Genomic DNA, 16,721 nt, shown 5'->3' on the forward strand with positions numbered 1-16,721 from the left:
GAGGCAAAATGGCCACCAGAAGCTCCAGGTCTATGTTCTATCAGAGAGTTTTTGGTCGGATAGAGGGACTAACAAATCCTGATGAATTATTTTAAAATACTTCAGCAGTTAATGTTTCACTGCTAAAGCAACAAACTCAGTTAAAAAAAAAATTCTTCTTTTAGTTCAACAAAAGTCTTAGTCCTGCCTTGGCTCCCATGATGCCATGCCTGTGGTCTGGAGGGAGAGGGAGAAATACCCTGATAGGCCATTTGTGGTGGGGTTATCTAACAGCTGGGGGATGACATCAGCCCCACTTGAATTCCATGGGCTAAGAAGAGACACGATTCCTAAGGGAAAACCTGAGGTACTGTTACCAGAACAGGAGCACATGCTAACAAGCAAGACCAAAAAGAAGTCTATTAATGTCCATGCTGGGCCCTCCATTTACCTATTTCCTCGGTCTTCATCAAAGGCCTGTCAAAGCTGAGTTCAGATAGCGCTTCATGCACCAACACCCCCAGACTCTTACCCCTGAGGTTTAGGGGCCCTTTCTGGTCCACCCACAGTCTCCTGTGCTTCCTGCTTGCTATTGCTGAATTTACTACACTTTTTCAAAACTCTGTTTTATGAGTTTGTCCTAAGTCTTTCAAACTCCTCAAAGGCATTTTATCCTTGTCACCTAGAACAATCCTTGGCACAAAATAGAGTCCACGCATATTTATAGAATTAGACTGTTGCTGTTGACAAAGACAGCTCTGCTGTCTCTAGGTGTATCGATCAGTCTACAGTAACATCAGTCACACTGAATTTATTCTGAAGTAACAACGACACAGTCTTTAGCAAAGTCGACTTCTAATGTCTCTATCTTATGAATGGAAATTTGAAAATTCATTAACTGAGAAATGCATTTTTACTTAACCACTAAAACCCAAACCCAAACAAGAATAGGAAAACATTAACTGCTAAAGCATTTAAAAATAATTCCAACCCAAAAACCCTTATAGAATAACTTTTATTCATCTCTACCCCCCCAAAAAAAAAAAAAAAAAAACCTTAGGACCATTTAAATGTTCAGTTCACATTCTGACTTAACAAAAACAGTAGTTTTGTGTTCCACTGTGATCAAAGATATTTCTGTAAAAATAGCCTATGGAATGGCAATGCATGATTTTTTAAATGATATCTTTAACACTGCTTCAGTTTACCATTACTTAAAATACACTAACTGCATAAGTAGGTTCTAGAGAATACTCCTTGACCTCATGCAGATGTATATATGCTCTGATCCTAATTCCTGTATGTCTCTTTCTCAGTATCAGTTAAAAATGAGGACTATCCTACAATAACCTGCTCCAGCATCCCAGGTTTCAGAGCCGTCTGTCCACTTCAAGTTGGAACTCTCATTATCAAGCCCTTAAAGCTGTACTGAATCCCACATTCAGGACCTACAGATTCAAGAGACACTGGTACCAAGGCAGTAGGACTAAGGAAAAGGAAAACCAATATTAACTGTGCAAGGCATGGTGTAGGGTGTCACACACAAGTGGGGTCCCACTAAATGCAGTGTCACTCAATATGGCGTCTTTCTCTCATACTCCTCATTGACAATCTGGTCCCAGGCTGTATGGACAACAGGCTGTGCAGGACTTCCTAAGAGATGGCAGAGCAGGCAGAGAACCACGTTTGCAGGCATTTCGAGAGTATGTTTGCCTATACTTGGCTCTCCTGGGTGGAGAAAATTGTTTGTGCTCAACTACTAACACAAAGGTTTGTAGTCTGAATCCACCAAGCAGCACTGGGAAATAAAGGTCTAGCAATCTGCTTCCCTAAAGATTAAAACCAAGAAAAACCCTATAGCAGTTCTACTCTGACACACATGGGGTCACCAAGAGTTGGAATGGACTTGACGTCAACAGGTTTGGGTTTTTGCCTATACATCTTTTTAATCTTGCACTTTGTTTCAGATGAGGGCATCTAGTACCTGCTTGAGATAAGGTGTGACTTCACTGCTCAGGGTCTTGATCAACCACCACATAAATTCTGAGTTGTGTATCACTGGAGTAATGTGCTCAAAAAAACACAATAATTCCCCCCCTCATTACAAAGATTCTAATTGCTATACAAGTACATAGCAAAGGAGCTGCACTTTGTATTGGGTTAAAGAGAGAATTGTCTCAGTCCAACGAAATTTTTGAGCTATCATAACAGTAATTTAAATCATCAGTTTATGCTATTCCAGGAAGGGATTCATATCACAAAATATGTCTCTAAATCGTTTAAGGATTTACACCATACACAACTCATTTTCAGAGAGTAAAATCTTGGTGATTGTGTTCTGTCCCAGTAACATCCTTCAAATATAATAACCCAAGAGACATTTTTTTTCCTTTAATTTCTGATACTTCTTTATAAGACACACACACCCCTAAAGGTAATTTTACTTGGCCTTTTAAAATAAAATCAAAATTGCAGATGTTAACTCCTCCAGAAGTGTTTTCTCCAATCCTCCTTCAAGCATAACACACCCAAAACAGAACATAGCTGACATTTGTCCACAGCCAGGCCTCAACATAGAGCAATTAATCAAGTCTGGGGGATTATTCATCTCCTAAAAATTACATGCATATTTCTGCTTCAGGAAACTACTGTACTGACCTTTTAAAGCTACAAAGCTTATTTGTAAACCAAAAACATTTTTTATCTTAAAAGGTATGTTACAATTTAGCCAAATTTGATACATATTTAATAAGCTGCAATTTTTTTTTAATAGTTGACGGTAGCATTAATAATATGATGAAACTGCAAACCAAAAGAATATTTGGTATCTTAATATCAATTTAAATTGACCTACTATCACGACGGAGTCCCTGGATGGTACAAATGGTAACCAGACTCAGCTGCTAACTGTATGGTTGGCAGTTTGAGTCCACCCAGAGGCACCTCAAAAGAAAGGTCTGGCAATCTACTTCTAAAAAAATCAGCCATTGAATACACTATGAAGCACAGCTCTACTCTGATACAGAACGGGTCGACAGGAGTTGGAATCAACTCGACAGCAGCTGGTTAATGTCAGGACAGCACGATTGTCCACAGAGCTCTTCTAGTCCCGTGTGGGCCTCCTTACAGAACACTATTCCTACTCTTGGATGACACTAGCTCAGCCAGCATAGGAGAGGATGGGCCCAACATGACTAAGGCATGAGCAGCAGCTCAAACAAGATAAGAATGCTCCGACTTAAAGTATATTCAGTAAGTTTAGTGCGTTCAGACTTTCTCCATCAGTACTTCCATTTTCCCCACTTGCTTCTTCCACTTAGAAAACATTTATTTAATAGAGTCAGTCTTCGTTTTAGCCTTTCTATATTTTAATGTCCTGTAGGGCTGCCCTGGTCCATACCTGATGCACTGGTGGCTGAGTCTTCTCTAACTCTGCCAGGAAGGAAGCAGGGACCTTTAGCCCTGCCACTCTGCAAGATTTCTGATCTCTTGCCAACAGGGCTCTGACACAGAAAAGCAAATACTGAAAAATAAAATGCTGAAGTATTTACTGACAGCCTCTACCGCACTGTGGGAGACGTTCTCTGATGTCCTGAAAGGGGCATGCCAGCAAGGCCACATGCGAAATGATTTTTTAAATTCCTAAAAGCCACAGAAAAGGGCTTACTTCTGCTCCAGGAGGTAAACAGCATAGCATAAAATATGTATTAACCTAGAGGCTTTTTAACTAAAAAGTGCAGCTTCCTGCCTTATTCTCAGAGCCCTACTCCTTCCCTTTTTATTCCATATCTCATTCCTTCCCTTTTTCTTTCTTTTATACTTTCTTTCCCTCTCAGGGTCGGAAGAAACCTCGAAGGTTAAATAATTCAACTCTGCTGGCAGACTTTCTCATCCCTTATTTTTCTTTGCCTCTCCATGTCCTAGCTTGATTCCCCTCATCTTTGTCCCTGTTCTTCCTCCTTACAGTCACTCAGAAATTGCTGCTACGTACAGGGACGCAGGGGCAGTGGTGGTTCAGGGGTAGAACTCTTACCTTTCATGCGGAAGACCAGGGTTTGCTTCCCGGCCAATCACCTCACGCGCAGCCACCGCCTATCCGCCAGTGGAGGCCTTCATGTTGCTGTGATGCTGAACAAGTTTCAGTGGAGCTTCTAGACCAAGACAGGCTGAGAGGAAAGGCTTGGTGATCTACTTCTGAAAATAAGCCATCGAAATCCCTATGGACCACAATGGTCTGAACTGCAACTGCTCACGGGGATGGCCTAGGACAAGGTAGCACTTGGTTCCTTTGGACATGGGGTTGCCCTGAGTCAGAACCAACTGGATGGCAGTTCACGACACCACCACAGAATAGGCACAAGCGGATCACGGCCACTCCTGGACATGAATGGTGGAACCAAGCCTGACATAAAAGATCTTGCCTATGCCATAGGCAAACCCACCCAAAAGGATCTACTTGACCTCAAAATCCTTCAGCTTAAGGGAATAGTATTATATTGAGCCTCATTGGTCATGGATACCTTATTATGAATTCGTTTATTCATATTACTTTTTCCGAGTTGAGCCAGCCATAGTAAGACAACAAAATGGGAGTCTGCAGTAACATTCTGGAGGACAAGGTACATTTGGAGCGACAGTTATTTTGAGTGTGTGTGAGAGGTCTTAAGGCAAAATGGGAAACTCTGGGCAGTCAGAGGCAACCTGAGGGCACTGCACACCTTAAAGTTAGGTGAGAGGAATGGGGAAGGCACAGGAAAGTGGGAGATGGCAACAAAATTGAACATAAATATTACTATGTAGTTTAGGATTAGGTATCTATAGTCCCAACACCTATGCGCTGAACTCAGGAAACCTCCACTGAGTAGTCTATAAAGAAGCCATAGGACAAGTTAACACTGAATGCAGGACTACCACCATTCCTCAATTAATTAAACAAACAAACAAAAAAGATGCTATCTCTTAAAACAGACTGGGCAGATACTTGGCTGCCCTGGTGACGAGGCCAGAGGAGGGAGTTCACACTTCAATGGTTTTTAAGTTACTTGCCACTTCCTAAAAACTGACTCACTTAAATATACCTGCTTCCTCCCTTTTTGATGTCATTTGTCTAATTCAGTCTTGCTTTGGTTTCACAGATTGTTAGTTCCTGCATATAATGGCAAGTATAGGCATTAAAGGAGGGACAGGATAATGAACAAGCAAAAGGGATGGCATGAATCAAGCACGCAGTGATGCTTACTTAGGGCAGGTATACGGAACTACTGCCTTTCCCGTTCTAGGCCTAGAAAGCTGTGAAAGTGCACAAAATATTTCTCTGAGTCCACTAATGCTACTTGGAGAAATATAATTACATGTGGGTCCGCCCTTATATACTGCTAGTGGGAATTCAAAATGGGACAGCAGCTGTTGAAAACACTTTGGCATTTTCTCAAAAAGTTAAACACATAATTACCATATGACCCAGCTCTTCCACTCCAAGGTATATACCGAAGACATAAAAGCTGCGATGCAAACAGACACACGTATACCAACGTTTACTACAGCATTATTCACGATAGCCAAATACTGTATATCATTTATATGACATAACAAGAACAGGCAAGTGTACAGAGATGAAAGTTTATTAGTGGTCTCAAGTTACCAGGGGTGGACAGGAGGGGATAAAGAGGAATCATTGTTTGGAATGCAGACAGTTTCTGTTTATGGGAACTATGGCAATGATTATGGGAGATGGTTGGGCAACATGATTAGAACAATTGATATTACTAAATTTTACACCTGGAAAATGTTAAATTGGTTAAGTGCTGTGTTATATATGGAGCCCTGGTGATACAGTGGGTAAGAGCTCAGCTGCTAACTGATAGGTTAGCTGTTCAAATCTACCAGCTGCTCCTTGGAAACCCTATGGCGAAGTTCTACTCTGTCCTATACGGTCATTATGAGTTGGAATCGGCTTGATGGCAACGAATTTGGTTTTATTGTTTTTCGGTGTTATATTTGCAACATTAAAAAAAGTGGAAAAAAAAAAGACTTATATAAGGGTTGTGAATAATGAGACATTCCTTGTTATCTCTAAAGATATCCTTTGTAAACAAGGGGTAGAATTTTTTCAACCCTACAAAATGGATATAGGATAGTAAAGTTCAGTATACATGAGGATCCAGCTACCCATCTAATCTGAAGGAACAACATAGTGGAAAATAACGTCATTAGCTCTAGTCTGGACTACAATCTTATTTCTGCCATATATTTATCTTTACACGAACCCTTCGCTTATTCTTATGCACTTATAAATGATAAAAACAAGCTCTGTCCCTATGTTGTTGTTCTCAGTTGCTGTTGAATTCATTCCGACTCATGGCAACCCTACGTACAACAGAAGGAAACACTACCGGGTCCTGCACCACCCTCACAATCGCCAATATACTTTAGCCCATTGTTGCAGCCACTCACCTAGTTGTGGGCCGTCCTCTCTTTCACTGATGTGCCACTTTACCAAGCATGATGTCCTTCCCCATGGACTGGTCCCTCCTAAGAATGCGTCCAAAGTATGTGAGATGAAGTCTCGCCATCCTCACTGCTAAGGAGCATTTTGGCTGTACTTCTTCCAAGACAGACCTGTATGTTTTTCCAGCAGTAGATGATATAGTCAATATTTTTCACCAACACCATAATTCAAATGTATAAATACTTCTTTGGTCTTCCTTATTCAGCATCCGACTTTCATATCCAGATGAGGAAACTGAAAATATCACGGTCTGGATCAGGGCCACCTTAGTCTTCAAAGTGACATCTTTGCTTTTTAACACTTTAAAAGAGGTCTTTTGCAGCAGATTTGCCCAATGCAATATGTAGTTTATTTCTTGACTGCTACATGGAGATAGACTGTGGATCCAAGTAAAATGAAGTCCTCGACAACTTCAATATTTTCTCCATTTATCATGATGTTATTGGTCCAGTCGTGAGGACTTTCGTTTTCTTTATGTTGAGGTGTAAACCATACTGAAGGCTGTGGTCTTTGATCTTCATCAGTAAGTCCTTCAAGTCCTCTTCACTTTCAGCAAGCAAGGTTGTGTCATCTGCATATCACAGGTTGTTAATGAGTCTTCCTCTAATCCTAATGCCACATTCTTCTTCATATGGTCCAGCTTCTCAGATTACTGACTTAGCAGACTAAACAGACTGAATAAGTATGGTGAAAGGATACAGTCCTGACACACACCTTTCCTGATTTTAAACCACGAACACAAAGTACCATCTTGTTCTGTTTGAAGGATTGGCTCTTGGACTATGTACAAGTTCTGCATGAACACAATTAAGTGTACTGGAATTCCCATTCTTTGCAATGTTTTCCATCATTTGTTATGATCCACACAGTCAAATGCGTTTGCATAGTCAATAAAACACAAGTAAACATCTTTCTGGTATTCTCTGCTTTCAGCCAAGATCCACCTGACATCAGCAATGATGTCTCCGGATCCACGTCCTCTTCTGAATCTGGCTTGAATTTCTGGCAATTCCCTGTCAGTGAACAGCTGCAATAGTTTTTTTTTGTTTTTTAATAATTTTTATTGTGCTTTAAGTGAAAGTTTACAAATCCAGTCAGTCTCTCACATTAAAACTTCTATACACCTTGCTACATACTCCCAGTTACTCTGCCCCTAATGAGAGAGCCCGCCTTCTCCCTCCACTCTCTCTTTTCGTGTCCATTTCGTCAGCTTCTAACCCCCTCCACCCTCTCATCTCCCCTCCAGGCAGGAGATGCCAAAATGGTCTCAAGAGTCCACTTGATCCAAGAAGCTCACTCCTCACCAGCATCCCTCTCCAACCCATTGTCCAGTCCAATCCGTGCCTGAAGAGTTGGCTTCGGGAATGGTTCCTGTCCTGGGCCAACAGAAGGTCTGGGGGCCATGACCACCAGGGTCCTTCCAGTCAGACCATTAAGTCTGGACTTTTTATGACAATTTGGGGTCTGCATCCCACTGCTCTCCTGCTCCCTCAGGGGTTCTCTCCTGTCAGGGCAGTCATTGGTTGTAGCCAGGCACCATCTAGTTCTTCTGGTCTCAGGATGATGTAGTCACTGGTTCATGTGGCCCCTTCTGTCTCTTGGGCTCGTGATTACCTTCTGTCCTTAGTGTTCTTCATTCTCCTTTGATCCACGTGGGTTGAAACCAGTTGATGCATCTTAGATGGGTGCTTGGTAGTGTTTAAAACCCCGGACGCCTCTTTCCACAGTGGGATGCAGAATGTTTTCTTAATAGATTTTATTATGCCAATTGACTTAGATGCCCCCTGAAATCATGGTCCCCAAACCTCTGCCCCTGACACACTGGCCTTTGAAGCATTCAATTTATTCAGGAAACTTCTTTGCTTTTGGTTTAGTCCAGTTGTGCTGACCTCCCTTGTATTCTGTGTTGTCTTTCCCTTCACCTAAAGTAGTTCTTATCTACCAACTAATTAGTGAATACCCCTCTCCCACACACCCACCCTCCCTCCTCTCTTAACCACAAAAGAATGTTTTCTTCTCAGTTTAAACTATTTCTCAAGTTCTTATAATAGTGGTCTTATACAATATTTATCCTTTTGCAACCGACTAATTTCACTCAGCACAATGCCTTCCAGATTCCTCCTTGTTATGAAACGTTTCACAGATTCCTCACTGTTCTTTATCGATGTGTAGTATTCCATTGTGTGAATATACCATAATTTATTTATCCATTCATCCATTGATGGGCACCTTGGTTGCTTCCATCTTTTTGCTATTGTAAGCAGTGCTGCAGTGAACATGAGTGTGCATATATCTGTTCGTGTAAAGGCTCTTATTTCTCTAGGATGTATTCTGAGGAGTAGGATTGCTGGATCGTAAGGAAGCGCCAAATAGATTTCCGAAGCGGTTGTACCATTTGACATTCCCACCAGCAGTGTAGAAGTGTTCCAATCTCTCCACATCCTCTCCAACGTTTATTATTTTGTGTGTTTTGGATTAATGCCAGCCTTGTTGGAGTAAGATGAAATCTCATTGTAGTTTTGATCTGCATTTCTCTAATGGCTAATGATCGTGAACATTTCCTCATGTATCTGTTAGCTACCTGAATGTCTTCTTTAGTGAAGTGTCTATTCATATCTTTTGCCCATTTTTTAATAGGGTTATTTGTCTTTTTGTAGTTGAGTTTTTGCAGTATCATGTAGATTTTGGGGATCAGATGCTGATCGGAAATGTCATAGCTAAGAGCTTTTTCCCAGTCTGTAGGTAGTCTTTTTACTCTTTTGGTGAAGTCTTTGGATGAGCATAGGTGTTTGATTTTTAGGAGCTCCCAGTTATCCACTTTTTCTTCTACGTTCTTTATAATGTTTTCTATACTGTTTATGCCATGTATTAGGGCTCCTAATGTTGTCCCTATTTTTTCTTCCATGATCTTTATCGTTTTAGATTTTATATTTAGGTCTTTGATCCATTTTGAGTTAGTTTTTGTGCATGGAGTGAGGTATGGGTCTTGTTCCATTTTTTTGCAGATGGATATCCAGTTATGCCAGCACCATTTGTTAAAAAGACTGTCTTTTCCCCATTTAACTGTTTTGGGGCCTTTGTCAAATATCAACTGCTCATATGTGGATGGATTTAGGTCTGGATTCTCAATTCTGTTCCATTGGTCTATGTATCTGTTGTTGTACCAGTACCAGGCTGTTTTGACTACTGTGGCAGTATAATAGTTTCTAAAATCAGGTAAGGAAACCCTGGTGGCGTAGTGGTTAAGTGCTACAGCTGCTAACCAAAGGGTTAGCAGTTCAAATCTGCCAGGCGCTCCTTGGAAACTCTGTCCTGTAGGGTTGCTATGAGTCGGAATCGACTTGACGGCACTAGGTTTTTTAGGCAAAATCAGGTAAAGTAAGGCCTCCCGCTTTGTTCTTCTTTTTCAGTAATGCCTTATTTATCCGGGGCATCTTTCCCTTCCATATGAAGTTGGTGATTTGTTTCTCCATTTCATTAAAGAATGTCGTTTGGATTTGGATCGGAATTGCATTAAATGTATAGATCGCTTTTGGTAGAATAGACATTTTGATAATGTTAAGTCTTCCTATCCATGAGCAAGGTACGTTTTTCCACTTATGTAACTCTCTTTTGGTTTCTTGCAGAAGTGTACTGTAGTTTTCTTTGTATAAGTCTTTAACATCTCTGGTAAGATTTATTCCTAAGTATTTTATCTTCTTGGGGGCTACTGTAAATGGCATTGATTTGGTGATTTCCTCTTCGATGTTCTTTTTGTTGGTGTAAAGGAATCCAACAATTTTTGTATGTTTTTCTTGTATCCCAATTGCAATAGTTTTTGAATTATCTCTGCAAAATTTTACTTGAGTGTGACATTAATCATACTGTTCAATAATTTTTTCATTCTCTTGGATCACCTTTCTTTGGAATGGGCACAAATATGGATCCTTTCCAGTTGATTGGCCAGGTAAGTGTCTTCCAAATTTCTTGGCACACACGAGTGAGCGCTTCCAGTGTTCATCTGTTTGTTAAAACATTTCCATTAATATTCCATCAATTCTTGGAGTCTTGTTTTTTGCCAGTGCCTTCAGTGCAGCTTGGACTTCTTCCTTCAATACCATCAGTTCTTGATCATACGCTACGTCCTGAAATGGCTGAATGTCGACCAATTCTTTTTGGTACAGTGACTCTGTGTATTCCTTCCATTTTCTTTTGATGCTTCCTGGGTGATTCAATATTTTGCTCATAGAACCAATCAATATCGCAAATTGATGTTCGAATTTTTTCTTCAGTTCTTTCAGCTTGAGAAATGCCGAATGTGTTCTTCACTTTTGGTTTTCTAACTCCAGGTCTTTGCACATTTCATTAGAATACTTTATTTTCTTGAGTTGCCCTTTGAAATCTTCTGTTGAGCTCTTTTACTTCAGCATTTCTTCCATTCGCTTTAGCTGTTCTACATTCAAGAGAAAGTTTCATAGTCTCATCTGACGTCCAGCTTTGTCTTTTCTTTCTTTCCCATCTTTTTAATGACCCTTGCTTTCTTCAAGTATGATGTACTTGATGTTATTCTGTAACTCACCTGGTCTTCAGTCATTAGCATTTAATGCATCAAATCTATTCTTGAGACGGTATCTAAATTCAGGTGGGATATACTCAAGGTCGTACTTTGGCTCTCGTTGACTTGTTTTAATTTTGTTCAGCTTCAGCTTGAGCTCGCACATGAGCAACTGATGGTCTGTTCTGCAGATGACCCCTGGCTTTGTTCTAATTGATGATATTGGGCTTCTCCATCAACTCTTTCTACAGATGTAGTGAATTTGATTCCTGTATATTCCATTCCATGTTGCTGAAAAAAGGTATTTGTAACGAGTCAGTCGTTGGTCTTGCAAAATTGTTATGTGATCTCCAGAATCATTTCTATCACCAAGGCCTTATCTTTTAACTACCAAAGCTCATTTCCAACCTTTGCTTTTCGATCACCAATAATTATCAGTGCATCTTGATTGCATGTTTGATCTACTTCAGACTGCAGAAGTTGATAAAAATCTTCAATTTCTTTTATCTTTGGCATTAGTAGGTGCTGTGTAAACTTGAATAATACCTGCATTAACTGGTCTTCCTTGAATGCATACGGACATTACCCTATCACTGACAGTGTTGTACTTCAGGATAGATCTTGAAATATTCTTTTTGACAACGAATGTGATGCCATTCCTCTTCAATTTGTCATTCCTGGCATAGCAGACCATATAATTTTCTGATACCAGAATGGCCAAAAACAGTACATTCCAGCTCACTAACACCTAGGGTATTAATCTTTATGCATTCCATTTCATTTTTGATGATTTTAAATTTTCCTAGATTCATACTTTGTACATTCCCTGTTCTGATTATTAATGGATGTTTGCAGCTGTTTCTTCCCATTTTGAGACATGCCACATCAGCAAATGAAGGTTCTGAAAGCTTGACTCCATCCACATCATTAAGGTTGGCCCTACTATGAGGAGGCAGCTCTTTCCCAGTAGTATTTTGAGTGCCTTCCAATCTGAGGGGCTCATCTTCTGGGGCCGTATCAGGCAATATTCTGCTGCTATTCCTAAGGTTTTCACTGGCCAATTTTTTTCATAAGTAGACAGCCAGGTCCTTCATCCTAGTCTGTCTTAGTCTGGAAGCTCTGCTGAAGCCTATCCACACTGGGTGATCCTGCTGGTAATCTGTAATATTGGTGGCATAGCTTCCAGCATTACAGTAACACGCAAACCACCGCAGTATGACAAACTGACAGACAAATGCTATTTATTTCCATAGAGCTGTATAATTTCCACAGTCATTAGGCATTACCTCCTATGGTTTTTACAGTTTTTAGTATTTCTATCTTCTTGATAAGGCATATGATGTTCAAGGGACTGGTTGGCCAAGACAAGACACGAAGCGACTGGTAACACAGCCAGAATTCAAACCAGGTCCCAAGACTCCCAGCAGAACACACCTCAAGTTACCCAACAATGTTTTTTCTTATTTTCATAATTGAGTTAATTATACCTTGGACAATAATTTAGACTTCTAAGACACTTTGAAAATACAGTGTGTTTTATATATAACAAAGTGATGCATGCATTTTCGTCAAGTCTTAAAAGCTCAAGTGCCAAATTATGCATTACCATCCATAGATATTCTAAAAGCTACTAAACTCTAAAACATGAGTCTGAAATAAACTTGGAACCCACAAATACCCCCAAAGCCTTAATAAGTGAAAAGAAGCTGGAATTGTAGAGAAAAGTGGTGGAGGAAAAGTGCTGTTACTAAAGCACTACCTTAGCTGTGTTCTAATAATCACACAAAAGACAACTGCTGTCCGGAGTCTTTGTGTCCACAGCCATTTATGCTCTCAACTCTTCCTTTTTGCCTTGTACCTGACTTCCTTAATTTCACACTATTGTACAATACTTCTCTGCATTACGTAAAGTACTCTCTTTAGACATGTTGACTTCACTAATTAGTCTATAAATACTTGACTTTTAACCACTGCTTTGGTAAGCGAGATAATTGCCAAGGAGAGGCCAAAGCATTTTTGGTCAATCAGATGACAAGAAAGGGAATATGGTCTTTTAGCTGAGTAGAACGTAAAATATTCTGTGGCAAGGCAGAAGCTATTAAGGGGATCAATATTTCTCCTAGCGCCTTAATAAATCATTGTATCAAAGTCCTGACAGATGATGGAGAAAACCTCAATCTACCTATATGGAGGCTTCCAAGTTAGAAAATAAAATGCCATTTGAATTGTAAAGACTTAACTGGTGTACAAAGGAAACGGCAAGTTACAAGACCAGTCTTCGAATTCTGGATATGTTAAGAGTTCTGAATCATTAGTGAAGGAAGAAAAGCAGAAAGACAAAGAATACTGCTGGGCTGCACATTTATAATTTGCAACTGGTAAATATGTATGAATCTGCTCTACTACACCCAGGGATGACGTATTGCTTTATAGAGATAGCACAGAGCAGAGAAATCAAAGTAGAGGAAGGTTCAAGCAGCTATAACCCATCTCCCCCCACATTTAATAGTTTTCATTCTTTCCCAACTCCCTTCTCCTTTGGGGATGGGTTCCTAAAATGAAAATTTCTTTGAGGTCAATAGACGTCCAACACATAGCAAAAAGCATCCCAGGGTGAGATCTAGCTGTATCACCAGGCATAAGCAATAGTGCTTTTTTCTAAACCTTTCCATTCACTTTGATGTTTCCAAAAAAGACAGGCAAGGAAGAATGTCTGCCTTGAGCATTGTGCTCTTTTAAGAACTATCTATATAAGATCAAATTAAGAACAGCTACTCGAAAGATTAGATAGGAAACTTAGCAGATGGTGAGTTTATGTTAATGCGGGAGGAACGACTAGAAAAGGAGGGTGAGAATGGTCACACAACTCAAAGAATGTAATCAGTGTCACTAAATAGTACATGTAGAAATTGTTGAGCTGATGTATGTCCTGCTGTGTATGTTTTCAGCAACAACATAAAAATAAAATTATAAAAAAAGTTACTATGCCCACTTTTCCAATTTATTTTAACTCTAGGACTAACCATTTTTCTTTTGTGATATGTAACAAAAGACAAAAGAAACATTCCGCAGAGATCAAAAGCAGAGAACCCTGGACTTCTCTTTAAGGACATGGCATTTCACGGCTTAGACAACAGTGAACAGAGACACTATATTGATTCTACAATTTCTACTTTGTACTTATGATATTTAATAAAAAAATAAATTTTTCTTAAAAGATCAAAAGGATTACTGTAGATTTCTCAAACCTCACAGTGAGTTAAAGCTGAGAACTAAGAGATCCAGTCACAAAACCAGTTTAGAAAGGTTGCAACAGCAACAAGAGCACCAATAAGACACCCCAACACCCTGAAATATTTATTCATGATTAACTCATTCTTTCTTTATTCCACTGATACTTATCAGGCCCTTCAATGTTATGCATAGGCTAGATGCTACACACATCAAAGAAAGTTCTCAGAAGGTTCATGTCCTTAAAGACTTTTTGACCATCCAAGTAGGTTTGTAAGACTCATACAATTAAAAAGTGAAATAACATTACAAGATTTAAGTTATAATACAAAATAACAATGCAGACTGTCAAAAGTCCACATATCTTTATGTACCAAAGAAGGGAGGCAGTGTGAGTTTAAGAAGAAATCTCTATTGGCTGTGTATCAGTGAAGGCATTAGAAGAAAGGGCAAAGGCCTAAGCTAGACAAGATATGAACTGGTGAAAAAGCACAGGACAGATTTTCTAATCATTAGAAAAAGCATGGAAGAGTAGGAGAAAACAAGCCAACAAATGTGAAGCAGCAGTTAGTTCAACGTTGTGGACCACTGGTGGGTAGGGTTAAAATGGTCCCACCCCAGCAGCCATGACAGAGTCCCTGGGTGGGGCAAATGGTTAATGCACTTCACTGCTAACCAGAAAGGTGGAGGTAGAAATGCCTCAGAAGAAAGGCCTGGAGCTCTACGTCTGAAAAATCATTGAAAACCAAATGGAGCACAGTTTTACGCCAACACGCATGGGGTCACCATTAGTCTGAGTCGACTCAATGGCATCTGGTTTACTGGTAACAACCAGGAAGAGCAGTGGCTAGACTGCATGAGCTTCAAGGAGGGTACATTTTTACAAATAAGAAGAGCAGGAGTGGTGAGAAACAAGACAGGGAAATTCGTTGGTTAGGAGGACACAGCTGATGGAGCATACACTACTCACTAGAACTGACGTTATTCCACATTCTTACATATCTCCTGCCTTATGAGGTCCAGACAAATCTAGTCCCATGTCCCATTTTGGGAAATCACAACTTAAAGAGTTGGAGGGGGTCCCCTCCATGAGAGGTGCACCATGAGCCAACGCAACTTGGAAGGCTGCTTCTGTGGTGCATTCTGGGAGCTGGGAAACCAATGCAGTGCTGAGTTGTCAAGAAGGCGGCATGTACTAACTTGGGCACCTGCGGGGAGAAAACGAAACGTCTTGGCCAGCCAATGGGCTTCCTTGCCGCAGCTGCCCTTTTCACTCCCCACAAGCACCTTTCTGACTATTGTCAGTTTTTCAGCAGAAAGGTCATCAACTGCTGTGTTGATGACGGGGCTTGCTGGTTCGAAGAATTTTCTAATCTCCCGTTTGAACTATTCCTCTGGGTGTCCTTGCTCAAGCAGCAGTTAATTTGAAAATAATCATCTGGTTGCTCACTTCCTTGAGGCATAACAAGCCTGGGTAGGATACGGGGCTGGAGGAAGATCCCAGCACAGCTCTCTGAAGAAGCCAGAATGCTCCCAGGATGCATCTGGGTTTGTGCTGGCATCAGGGAAAAGTCCAGCATTTCTAACGCCCACCACAGTGCACCAGTCACTGACTTGCCTTAGCTGCTCTGGCAGACTTTCCTTTACTTATTTTTGCCTCTGTGACAAGGAGAAACTTCTACCTTTCAACACTAAACAGATGGGACAATTAATGATTTTTCACTCTTTTTTTTTTTCTCGCTCCTCCAAGTAAAGGGCAAAGCGGATCATTAAAGCAAAATATAGATGGGAAATCAACAAAAGATACAGGGATTAAAGAGTAGATTTTTATAAGAAAACTATTGGATTTGTTTTTAAATATTTACATGTAGCATATTTCTTTTACCAGCTGGCCAACAAAGTCTTTTGGGCTAAGGTGAATTTCTAATAAAAGTATTTCTTTTCTGCTACCTAATCCTCTAGGCACACTGTTTCCTTCAAACCAAAAAACCCATTGCTATCAAGTTGATTCCGACTCATAGCAACCCCATGTATGTTAGAGCATATCTGTGTGCTATAGGGTTCTCTTGGCTATAATTTTTACAAAAGCAGATAGCCAGGCCTTTCTTCCATGGTACCACTGCCTGGGTTCAAACTCCCAGCCTTTAGACTAGAAGTTGAATGCAAACCATTTGCAACGCCCAAGGACAAAAGTAACAGGAGAAAACTGTTCTTTTTTTTTTTCTGCTTCGTTATTTCTTGCCTTTCTTTTCTGCAAACCATTTGGCTTCAGCAACAAAAAGGTGCCACAAATAGGGTAAAGGCATGTTGCCAGAGGTTTTGTCAGTTCGCTGCACTAGTCACTCAGCTAAACCTAGTAAGCTCTCACACATCTGGCCTGCTGGCAAGTCTCAGTAGAATTCAGCTCTGTCTGTGTGGGGGGGGGGGGGTGAATATTTACAGCCAGCCACACCTCCTAGCCTATAGATT

The 16,721-nt window shown here is 40.4% G+C and overlaps 1 protein-coding gene across 12 annotated transcripts in view; it reads right to left on the reverse strand.

Annotated features, from left to right (window-relative positions):
- Positions 1-16,721, reverse strand: part of ENOX1 (ecto-NOX disulfide-thiol exchanger 1) — a 744,157-nt gene that overhangs the window by 443,854 nt on the left and 283,582 nt on the right. For 3 of the 12 annotated variants that reach the window (XM_064270092.1, XM_023551262.2, XM_064270091.1), the window contains exon 3: positions 4,013-4,145. The exons of the other annotated variants lie outside the window; for them this stretch is intronic. The gene's annotated coding sequence lies outside the window, so the exon portion shown is untranslated. The remainder of the gene's footprint in view (positions 1-4,012; positions 4,146-16,721) is intronic. 12 annotated transcript variants of the gene reach the window in all.

The sequence above is a fragment of the Loxodonta africana genome, chromosome 17 (assembly GCF_030014295.1).
Source record: "Loxodonta africana isolate mLoxAfr1 chromosome 17, mLoxAfr1.hap2, whole genome shotgun sequence".
Lineage (NCBI taxonomy): Eukaryota > Metazoa > Chordata > Mammalia > Proboscidea > Elephantidae > Loxodonta > Loxodonta africana.